The following is a 12,565-nucleotide window of genomic DNA, read 5'->3' on the forward strand; positions in this document are numbered from 1 at the left end:
TCAAGCCAATGAGTACTTGGGGATTCAATCGCTTCCTTCAGCAGGTTTTCCAATGTCCATAATGGAAAAAGTGATTTACTTCGTTCCAAAATGTCATGGGCATCTTTAGCTTTCCTTTCCCTTTCTTCGGTTTCACGCGTTTGCTTTAACAACTCATCTTGATTCACATCTTCTTTTTCTCCACTTTCACCAACAATTTTCTTTCCTTTATCTTGAACAGTTGAACCCGAAGCTTCATTATCCTTCGGTTCTATGGTGACACTTGGTTTAACAGGAGGTGGTGGAGGATTTTCGGTTGTTGGAGTTTGGATTTTGGGGTTTTGTTTTGGTGGATTTTGACTTGCTACTCCCCCTTGTTTTGGAGGGATACCAGCCTCCGAAACAACTTCTATCCTGCTTAGAATTGCAAGTGCAGGACGCAATTTTTCAGCCAAACGTCTTCTGATGGTGATGGTGAGAACCGTATCATGGGCGACCAGAAGAGCATGAATATCACCAACACAGGTTTTCACCACTGCACGTTCGGTCTTGAGATCATCAATCTCCTTCTTTTCTTGGGAAAGCTTGATAGTTTGAGTTTTGATCATAGTAGTTTGTCGAGCTATCTCATCCATCACTTTATTTTCGAAAGCTAGATCAGCCTGGAGTTTGTCTAAACGAGAGTTGATAGACGTATTGAGTGCCAAGTGATCAGTTTCGCTGTCAGAGCGAACAGTTTCAAACTTAATTAGTTTGGCTTGGAGAGAAGAAACAAGCTTCTCGACAGAAATAGTCACTGTGTTTACATGTTGCTGCGACTCAGCTTGTAGAGACTGTAAAAATGCTTTAGCATCGGCCATTAGTTTATCGACTTTTTCGGTCTCCGTCTTAGTGGATTCATCGATGGCTTTGGTTGCTTTCTCGATTAAAGATTCATGCTGTTGGACCAAAGTGGCTACTAAAGCTTGGATATCAGCATCAGAATATGCCGAAGTAGAGGATTGAGATGAAGAGGCGAGCAAAGTATCAAGCTTCTCATTTAACTCCTTAAGATGCCTCTTGGTGACTGGTACATCGTCATCGTCATCACTTTGAACAGTGTAGGGACTGTAGTGAAAAGTACCAAAATCCATATCAGCGCCACCGAGAACAGTATCGGATTCGTATGAGTTGATTGGCTACAAAGGTTTTGAGGTAATGGGGGTTTTAACACCTGAAGTTTGTGCCCCCGCATCAGATGCGTTGACAGGAGGTGTAGGTACAGTAGAAGTGGTGGTGGTGGTTGATTCGGTGAATAATGGTGGTGGTAGAGGTGTAGAAGTAGGAATTTGAGTGGAAGTTGGAGGAGGGCATGGAGCGATTGAAATAGGAACAGTGATATGATGAGGAAAAGGAGGTGGAGACGAAACAGTGTTAGTATAGATTACCTCCGGAGAGACTTCTCGGACCGAATCATCAGAATTATCTTGCTTCGGCTCTTGTTCAACTTCAACATCTTGATCTGAAGGAACGTAGTCACTGTCACTAGATGATGGAGCTTTCGGCTTGTGTGCCACCTTTTTCATCTTGCGCTTCTTTGGAGCCAAAGGGTCTACAGTGGAACCCTTTCGCTTCTTTGGAGTGACAGGTTTAGAAGAAGGCCCTTCTTGAATTTCCTTCCTCGAATCCTCTTTCTTGCCCCGTTTGGTTGGTTTATCAGCCATATCAAGAGAATGTTGTATCTCTGGGGTTAACGGTCTCGGTCCTGAGGCTGGAAGCTTTTTGTACTTACTGATTAGCTTGTTGGCCTTGGAAACACACTGATACATGGACTTCAGAATTTAACCGATAAAAGAAAATTTGGTGAAATCAGGCACAATGATTTTTGTTGTGTGAAACGTAGCAATTACAGACTTTAAGGAATCCGCCATAACTGGAACTTGGAACTTCTCCATTGCTCGTTGTGTGATAATCGTCCAGAATCTCCCACAAGAAATCTCAGTGTGATCAGATGAACAATTCAAACTTTGTTTTAACTGAGCCCAGAGAACCGACCCATAATCAAGGTTGATTCCATGATACAGACCATAGAGAATGGTCATGAAACCCTTGCTAGCACCATCAGAACCTGCAACACGTTCAGAAAAACTATTCGATAGAAAAGTAAACAATCCATTCCATTGAGGAGGAAGGCAGGACTTCTTAACCTTGGTAATTGTGGTGAGAATGTCGTTGTACCCCATGTAATAAAACATCTCGAAGACTTATACAGTGGAAATTGAGTCGGGGTTCACTAGTGAATCTTGAGAAGATAGACCTAAAAGAGAACAGAATCGAGCCTTCGAGACATAAGTCTTCTTATCAAAAATCTCAAATAAAATTCTTTCATCAGCCTTGATGTATTTTGCAGAAGAATAGACCTGAGAAAGAAGAGACATTGGAACAACGTCGACTTTGGTAAGGGCATTCACTAATGGTGAATATTTCAGACATTCGATCATCTACAGCATGTACAGATCATAGGAGTACGACACCAAGTTGATAATTAGATTCTGGTTGGGCTTGATTGTAAGGTGAGAGGATTGAGCGGTGTTGTTTTGAATGGAAGCAGAGTCTGCCATTGTTGAAGCTTGGTGGGGAAGATGAACAGTAGAAGAGAAGAACTCGCTTTTTGAAGGTTGTAAAGATGAGAACGGAATGGAGGAAAATCGTTTATACGATTTCCAGGAGAGAGAAAGTTTCCTTAATGATGATGGCGTGACGTACTGAAACGACGCCTGAAAAATAGAGATTTGACAACTGTCGTTCCCCAAAAGGCGTGTCAGGCGGCGTGATGATAGGGTTAACGATTCAAATTCACGCGCCCTTTTCAAAATCGTATCCATTCATATTCTCTTTAGAGTAACCAATCGTTTCAAATTCCCTTTCGAAACCAATTTTTCCATTTCGCCTTATATGCCAAAAAGATTGATTGAGCATCTGTCACTTCTTTAATAATATGACCACCGTTGTGTTGTAGAAGCGAAACAAGAATTTAGAAAATTGCCATTAAAACAACGTACCAGACTTTGGAAGATGATAAAGAACTTCGTGCAAGAGTGTGCCAAAGAAAAAGAAATAAACCAAGTTATTTATGTGGGATATTAGTGATGTCTTTTAAAGACACAAAATTGTGGATCCCCGGCACGAATCTCTTCCCTCAAAGTCAAGAGAGACTGAGAAGTGTCTGTATGGTTTCCCCTTGAAGTACTATCAAATGCTTGTTAAGAAGAAATGAAATGCATCTTTTCAAGATTCGGTTATAAGGGTGGCTTTTGCTTCACCTGAACTACGGACCTTGATATAAGACCGAAAGTCGAGTGAAGTACTTGTGTGGCCAGTGTAGCCAAAAACATCAAGTAGGTGGGTTCATTTTTCAGTGACTTGGTGATAATTTAGAAATCTCAAAACAAAATTAAAACTGGATCTTTTGGGTAGAAATGTCCTTGTGTTGGAACATTTCATAAAGATCTCATAAAGTGAAATAAAAGAGATTTCATGGTACCGACCACAAATGTGGTTTCGTTAATACATGGGTGAAAACTAGAACATTTGATTGTTCACCGTCAATTCAGTTAAGGTATTGGATTGTGGGTTTTGACTTAGTACATGGTGAAACGAAACTAAGATCATTAACACAGATTTTGTGTAACCATAAACCTCAGTGGTAAATGCTGAGAGTCTCAAGGGTTACGATTATGAAGCGTAATGAGATGGAGAAAAGTATAAAGGTGGTTAAGGAAGCAAAAGTACCTCTTCTATTCAATAAGGACCGAGCAGATAACTCTTAACTCATGGAGAGAAGAGTAAGGTAGCTCGTGACTTAAGTGATATTTGTAGCTTGGTTGAGAAGAAACAGTTTGTATATACCGAATTAGTAAGGCTTCACTTAGAGTCTATGAGGCTTTGGTCAACATGCAAAAGCATGCTTCTAGGGACACTTAGCTAGTATACATAGTGAGTGTATATACCTTCCCCATAATTCATGATTGAGACAAGCAGCAAGTTTGATAGAAAAATAAAAGAAAATATTTTTGTGTTTTTGATTATTTCTGAAAAAGACATAAAAACAGGAAGGAAAAATATTTTTGTATTTTTAGATATTTCTGAATATGAAAAAAAAGAAAAAACAGAAAGGAAAACTAATTGTACAAATAGTATACATAATGAATCAGCTGAACGTTCGCCTTAGAATAAATGAGGCGAAATAGACCGAGCGTTCGGTTCAATTCGGATACCAAAAAATCCGGAACCGAAATAGACCGAGCGTTCGATCTATATCGCTTGTTAAGTTAAAGAGGCGAAAGCAAAAGTGAAGCTTAATGAAGCGATGATGGGTTTGGTACAGATTCAGCTTCCATCATTCCTAAGCCTTGGAGAATTCTATTGAAGGTTGCTTCAGGAAAAGCTTTCGTGAAAATGTCAGGCAATTGATCAGCAGATCGAACGAAGTGAACTTCGACATTACCATCTTCTACGTGATCCTTGATGAAGTGATATCGCAGTGCAGTATGTTTCGTCTTGGAATGCTGCACTGGGTTGTGACAAATACAAATTGCACTTTCTGAGTCACAATATAGGGGAATTTTCTTCATAATCAGGCCATAATCCCTGAGTTGGCTTTGGATCCAGACGACATGTGAGGTACACGATGCTGCTGTAATATATTCAGCTTCAGCAGTGGATATGGATACACAAGTTTGTTTCTTGGACTGCCAGCTGACGAGTTTACCATCAAGAAATTGACAACCTCCAGTTGTGCTCTTTCGGTCTAGACCACATCCTCCAAGATCAGCATCAGAGAATGCTTGAACAAAGAAGCCTGATTTGGATGGATACCATATCCCGGGAGACGAGAATCGCTTCAGATACCAGAGGATGTTCTGAATAGCCATGATGTGAGGTTCGCGTGGATTTGCTTGGAAGCTGGCACAATAACAAACAGAAAACATGATATCCGGTCTGCTAACTGTGAGATACATTAGTGACCCAATTATTTGACGATAGAGAGTCATGTCAGCAGCTGGTTTATCCAGGGATGGTGTCAACTTCGTTCCAAAGGCCATTGGAACCTTTACTCTTGAGTCTCCTATCATGCCAAATTTTGCTAGCAGTGTTTTTGTGTAAGCCTCCTGGTTGATAAATATGCCTTCTGGTCCCTGTCTTATGTTCAGGCCAAGGAAAAAGTTAATTGGACCCATTGAGCTCATCTCAAATTTAGTCTCCATCAATTTTCGGAATTCAGTTGTTAAGTTAGGATTCGTGGAACCGAAGATGATGTCATCAACGTAAATTTGGACTATCATTAGGTGGTCACCTTCTTTCTTGCGAAAGAAGGTTGGGTCAACCGAACCCTTTTTGAATTTAGACATTTTCAAAAAGCGAGTTAAAGTTTCATACCAGGCTCTAGGGGCTTGCTTTAGACCGTAAACTGCTTTATCAAGAATGTAGCAATGATCAGGATATTTCTCATTCACGAAACCCGGTGGTTGTTCAATATATACAATTTCTTCCAATTCCCCATTCAGGAAAGCACACTTAACGTCCATTTGAAAAACTTCAAAATTCTTGTGTGTTGCGTATGCCAGAAAGATACGCACGGATTCTAACCTTGCAACTGGAGCGAAGGTTTCTTCATAATCGATCCCTTCTTCCTGACAATATCCTTTCACTACAAGTCTCGCTTTGTTCCGTATCACATTTACTTCCTTATCCATCTTATTACGGAATATCCATTTTAAACCAACTACGGATGCATCCTTTGGAGTAGGAATTAGTCTCCAGACTCGGTTTCTCTCAAACTCGTTGAGTTCGTCTTGCATAGCCTGTACCCAATCATAATGACCGAGTGCAGTGTAGATGGTTTTCGGTTCTATCTTGGAGACAAACGAATTAAACATGCAATATTCCACTTGTGAGAATAAAGCAATTTGTTTCGCTTTAACTTGAGAGCGTGTGAGGACTCCCTCAGATGATTCACCAATCACTTGTGTTTTCGGATGATCTCTTGTCCATTTAGTGAGTGGAGGGTAATCTGGATCATAGGCAGGATCTAGTTCAGCATTCACTTCCTCTTCGAATTCCGACTGAATGTCCGAATTATCATTTGTATTCTGATTCTCCCCCTCGAATGATGAGACGGTTTCAACATTAGGTTTAGAATTCTCCCCCTTGATTGGACTTTCATGGGAGACTGTTGGATTAATGTTGGATTAGAGAGTACCCCAAGAAATTCCCTTGATCAGCTTTCACATCAAATTTGTTTCGGTTCTCTTTGGAGTTGAAGATGAAACATCTGGAACCGAAGACATGAAAAAACTTTACGTTAGGTTTGCGATTATTAAGAATTTCATAAGGAGTGACAGAAAATCGCTTATTGAGAAAGGATCAGTTCTGTGTATAGCAAGCAGCAGCGATAGCATCGGCCTAGAAATACAGAGGAAGAGAAGCGAAGCTGAGCTTGGTTCGGGCTGCTTCACACAAGGATCGGTTGCATCTTTCAACCACTTCATTCTGCTGAGGAGTGTAAGGAGCAGAGAAATTGTGTGTGCCTCCCTTTTTGGCTAGAAATTCTTCAAACTCTTTGTTCTTGAATTCTGATCCGTTGTCGCTTCTGATGTTACGAACTAGCTTTCATAACTGAACTTCCACTTGCTTTATAAAGTTCTTCAGCTTTGGAGTAGCCTCTGATTTCTGTTGAAGAAAATATACCCAAGTGAAAGGGAAAAATCTGTTGGATTAATGTCTAAGTCCATAACTATAATTGGTAAGACTTGACCCGACCCGGCATGGTCCATTTGGGTTGCATGGCATCATGCATTTGGATAGACTATAATGAGAGAAATAACACTTAAGGTTGGTTAATATATTTTAAGTTCTAATATATTAATAAGGTTATTTAATTAGTATTGATCAAGAATTAATTTGGAATTAATTAAGTGATCAAAAGGAGACTAATTAAATATATGGGTTGATTGTGTAAATCATTCATTATTATATATGTGGGCTTGTGATCCAAGATTCCTTATGTTGGACTAAGTCCATGGGGTGACCCATGGATACTCCATGGAGGTTAAAATCCATGGAGCATAAGGAATGGGTAAAGTTATGAGTTACATGGTGTAACCCTAATAGCCACCATATAAAAGAATCCCATGGCTCAAGAAATCGTGCACTAATGTGTGAGTGTGAGGGCTAGACGATTTCAAGGAGTGTTCAAGTTTCTCTCAAGTTATTCCAAGTGTATTTGGTGTTGTGTGAACCATTTGAGGTGTCACACTTGGGGCACTAGGCACTCAAGCTTCATGAAGACATTCTACATCAAAGAGGTATGTATTCTATCTTGTTATATTTATTATTTTGTATGCTAGTTTAGGATAATACCTTGGATGTTCATAATTGTATGTATAATAGAGAAAACATAGATCCAAGGTATTTAGGGTTGCATGTACACTTAGGAGTGTTAGAATGCTCATAACCCAACAGTGGTATCAGAGCCTAGGCTTGTTTTCTTGTTATACTTGCAAAAGTAGCTGAAAAATCGAGTTGGATGCATATATTCGATTGTTTTGGCTGGAATTGGACTAGGAACATTACCCTAAGATGTTTTTGGACTTATAAACTTGTTTTTGATGTGGTAATGTTCATGCTAATCCAATTTCAAAGATAATTGTCATAATTTCAAGATTTGTATTAGTTTGTATGTTCATGCTAATTTCTTGAAGATTGATGATTTGAATTATCTTGTTCTTATGAGGTTCTTAGATTAATAGAAAAGTTGTGTGAAATAGTTGTTTTCAATCCATTTTAATCTAAGAGTTGATTCCAAAGTGTGTTTTTGTAACTTGTCCTCAAGTTATATGAAAAGTCACATTTAAGAATCATAAAACTCATAAAAGTTGGCAAAGGTTACAAAATGAAAAGTCTTTTCATTAAATTAAAAAAAAAATGTAACCTTAATTAGTTCCATAAGTTACAATAAAAAAAAGGTTATTTTTTTTATTAATTAGTTTAAAGTCTTCCATAACATGTCCTCAAGTTATGGAACTTGAAGAGTTTTTTTTGTTTTTTTTTTTTTTTTAATTAAAACTACTTTAAACTCATAAGTTATGGAATTAATTAGTTTTGAATAGTTTCAAAACTTGCCCTCAAGTTTTGGAATTTGAAAAGCTTTCACTTATGAATACTTTAATTCCAAGTTAGCCCTTAGAATTTTAAAAGTTAAAATTCAACCCTTATACTTTATAATATTATAAGTTAATAATATTTATATATATGTATAAGAGTAAAGTCAGTCTTACCGTTAGTAGGCCTCATTCATGAAGCTGGTCTATAAGGGGGGTATAAGGTTACTGCCTATAAAATGGCAGTTTAATGGGTGTCCACTCTCACCCACCGCTTCCTTGACTGGTGGAGGGTCGTTAGCCGAACGGGTAGGACAAGGACTATAATTCTCCTTTCATTAAAAGTATTAATGATAAATACTAAGTAACTAAACTCTTATTAATACCCAATCTTAGTTACTTAGGAAAATGTGAATTTGGTGCTAACCCATGAAATTACACTTTGCACTTTGCTTAAGTCGTTAGTGGAGCGTGTGTGGTTAACCGGCACACTAACCTGGACTTAACAAGGTAGGCAAAGGGTAACTTAATATTTATCATAGTATCGGTGGAGCGTGTGTGGTTAACCGGCACACTGATTAAGGAGTAAATATTAAGGGTACCAAGTATATTTGCATGGTTATTCACACCTTGTTTTGTGATCCTCGGCATCCCAGTCACAAAACCTGAAGGGCACACTCGAGATTGAAACATGCCTTTGAACAGTTCAATGAATCTCAAAGATTTAGGACTTTCAAATCCAATTAAAACCTAATAAATTATTTCGTTTTTCATCGTGGAAATTGGTGAATCGTCATTCACCTACCTTCAAATATTTTATAGCTTGGATTACGGCATCCCTCTTCTAAGTTATAAAATAGTTTGTTGGGTCCTAGCCTTAATATTTCATATTGGGTGTCATATTAAGGACTTTAAATCAACTATCTTGAATATCTTCCAAAAAGATGTCTGGTCTAGACATTTATGATCTTCCCAAATCTCTTGAAACAAGCTTTCCTAAATGAAGATGATGTCCCATGGATATCATACTTCTTTCACCTCCTCCAATTATTCTCCCTAACCCATAAGTTCCTAAAAAGTTTAAGGTCACTCAAGCCCTATTGGCAAGGCAAGGTCTAGGTGTGATCACATCTTGGAGATGTAGTCACATATTGACAAGCCGGGAGAGTTGGGTGTCAAAGTCTTGAGAAAGTTGGTGACTCAACTACTTTCTAAGTCACATAGTGAGTTCTTTTAGGAATCCTATGAAACAGACTAAGACAAGACCCTTAATGATCTTATCTATTTGCTAAGATCAACTTCCTAAAATGCTATGGACATTGACAATGATGCCATTGGATATCCAGTAAAGCTCTCTCTTCCCAATGGAAAGGGATCGGCCATAGTCAACTCGGTTGACCCAATGGTAAAGAGAGAGGCGAAGTCTGAGATAGTCCCATTATCAAGGGTCCATAGGTAACTATTGCCAAAGGAAGGGGCATTGGTTACGAAGCTGCCAAATTTACCTAAGGATGTTAAAGTCAATAAGTTTGGCTCTACTTCAGGTAAAGTCCATTGTCTAACTCTATTAAGTACATGCTGATTCTGATCGCGAAGATGGATTTCAATCGCATGGTTCGGTGATCAGAATTTTGGGCTATTACTTAAGAGTTATGATATTTATATTGCTTAGGAATAGATAACAACAAGGTTTTCATATGGATTGTAAGGATAAGTTTTTCCACAAAGTTTTAAAATAAAAGAAAAAAGGTTTTTGATTTTATTTATTTTAAGTATCCTTACAATGGCATTTGTGAAAAGTTGTTGCTTATAAGATTCCATTGATAGCAATATTGGAAAAATGGATTTGATTCTTTCGGTTGTGGTAGTGTCTAATATTACCAAATAAGGAAAGATTCTCATCACCCAAGGTTCAATTGGACCGAAACTTGGAATCATGCAAGTTGTATAGTATGATGAATGAGAACTTTCAGCTTGGAAAATTAAGACTAATTCCTTATGTGAATAAGGAAAGGACTAAGGGATCGAGTACACATTCTTGTGCACTGGTCAAGTCCACCACAAAAGATCAAGAAGACTATTCGTCATGATTTACTTAAGTTCAGTAAATATGGTTATACTTATAAGTTTAAGTATAAGTCTGTAGCATTGGAGAAGTTTCAATGTGAGACAGAACGAATAAGAAGAATCAAAGTATGGCAGAAAGATAAAAGTTTCTCAAATCTGAAAAGATGGGAGAGTACTTTAGTATCATGTTTATGATCATCTTAATGATTAAGATACCATATCACAATTAGTCCTCTAAAGTCAAGAAGAGGAGTCATGAATTATTGAAATGGTTAAATCAAAAAGATGAGTCATACTTCGTTCCAAAACAATTCTTAGAGTCATACTCCAAGATTGTAACTTGAGTGACATATCTTAAAGAGGGTTTGTTAACACTAGTCAAATGTAAGAGTAAAAGGTTATCTACTCTTGTACATTTGAAATTGGTAAGTTGTGACGTTTTGGATAAAACAGAGACCAACTTAGGCCAATTGTGTAAAGTGTTAGTCTTGATAAAGAATCCGCACTATCTCTTGAATATTTGACAAGGGAGTCTTATATGTCAAGAGGACAGTGGGAGTCTTAAAGCTCTTGAAAGTTTCAAGACTTAATCAAGAATAAAACCTACAGTCCTTCACTAGCACACGACTTAAGGTTTATAACCTATCGTGTTGAAATTTTTGTGCCTATTCAAGTTGGCTTTGCATAGGAGTTCTGAGAGTTCTCAATTGGTTGCACAACTACTTGGAAGCAATGGCAGGCACCTGTGCTGCCAAATGGCAAGAATTTAAGATTGCACAAGTTTAATCAATATGAGTTTGGATTTGTCACTAACCTTGTCTTGTGATTATGGTTTTGACAAATTCACATGGATAAGAACACATACACTATTAAATCTAAGTGTCATAAGGTTTCTCTCCGATTCATGAAAATGATGGTGAGGAAACACTTTCACTAAGTAGATTTTAGCTAGATAGCAATTGTGATATTTGCATTCTCAAAGTCGTTAGTGGAGCGTGTGTGGTTTACCGGCACACTAACATGGACTTGTGAGAAGTGGCAAAGGTCTAAACAATTGAGACTATGATTACGGCATCCCTTTTCATAGTTCTAAAATTGTTTAGACACACATGTGAGCTATCTAAGAGAGGTGTATGATTTTGATAAAGTTTTATCAAAACAATCTAGTATCAGAAATCTGAACTTTGGTAAGAAAGTCAGCTGATTTCTGAGTACATGTCAAAGCTAGTGGGTGCATAAGTGTTATGCTAATAATCATCATGTTAGTGGGAGCATGATAATTATAACAAAGGTTGCAAGTTAGCAATGTTAATTATAGAAAACAAAAGTTTCAATTCGTGAGGTTGCAGGGGTTGAAAAAGTTGTTTTGCTATAATTAAGGGAGAGGAAATTATACTTAATTTCAATTCTAAAAAGCTTAAATTGAGATTTTAATCGTATTTAATCAAGGATATATATATGAATTTCATGTTGGAATGGCTCAACATAAGGAAATTCTATATATGGGTCCATTATTTGCGTTCTAAAATTCGATTATGATTACGGCATCCCTTTTCGTAATCTGAATTTTGAGAACTTGGCAAATTGAAATGGAAATATTATAGCAAAAGACTGGTTTAGTCTTTATGTGAGACATCATGAATCGTGTCCCATATGCTTCGGATATAGGATCAATTACATGTGCTATATTCATCCTTTCTAAAATTTTCCAAATGCCTGGGGCATTATGAAGGGAAAAGGTCTAGAATTGGATATGACTAAAATGATTAAGCAATTGTCGAGGACAATCTAAGGTTTACCAAAGATTGGTTGCTCAAGGACAGTTGAAAGCATAATGTTAGTTCTGGAAGGACCATATTGACATAATCTGTAAGGAGGCAACTCTTGTTCAGAAGTGATAGTCAAAATGGAATATGGAAATGTTTCAAAGTTAGAAATTATTCAATCTGTGTAAGATTAGGAAACTTAATGAAAGAAGGATGTTTCCAAGGAGCTGATCTCCTTTGGAATGCTCTGTAATGATTGTTGTCAAGTCTTTATGACTTTGTGCATAATCATTAAGAGGATCAATGCATATAAGTTTAGAATCTAACAGATTTCAGTAAATGGCATGAATTTGGAATTCTTGCATTTGCAGTAAGGATTTGGGACTGTGAAAAGAGGATCATTGGAGTGATGTTCAATTGATCTATTTTACAAAGTAAAGATCATAGACAAACATAGTATGCATACTTGGTGTATGGCATGACTAGTGTTTAGAAAACATAGTGTACATGCTTGGAGCATGGGACAACTATTGTTTTAAATTCATGTATAAAGTTGATAAAACCGAAACAATGAATAATGAGTAATCAGTATGGTGATAAATAAAAGTGTTT

This window comes from Lactuca virosa, chromosome 4, assembly GCF_052849685.1.
Source record: "Lactuca virosa cultivar CGN04683 chromosome 4, Lactuca_virosa_CGN04683_v6, whole genome shotgun sequence".
In the NCBI taxonomy this organism is placed as follows: Eukaryota; Viridiplantae; Streptophyta; class Magnoliopsida; order Asterales; family Asteraceae; genus Lactuca; species Lactuca virosa.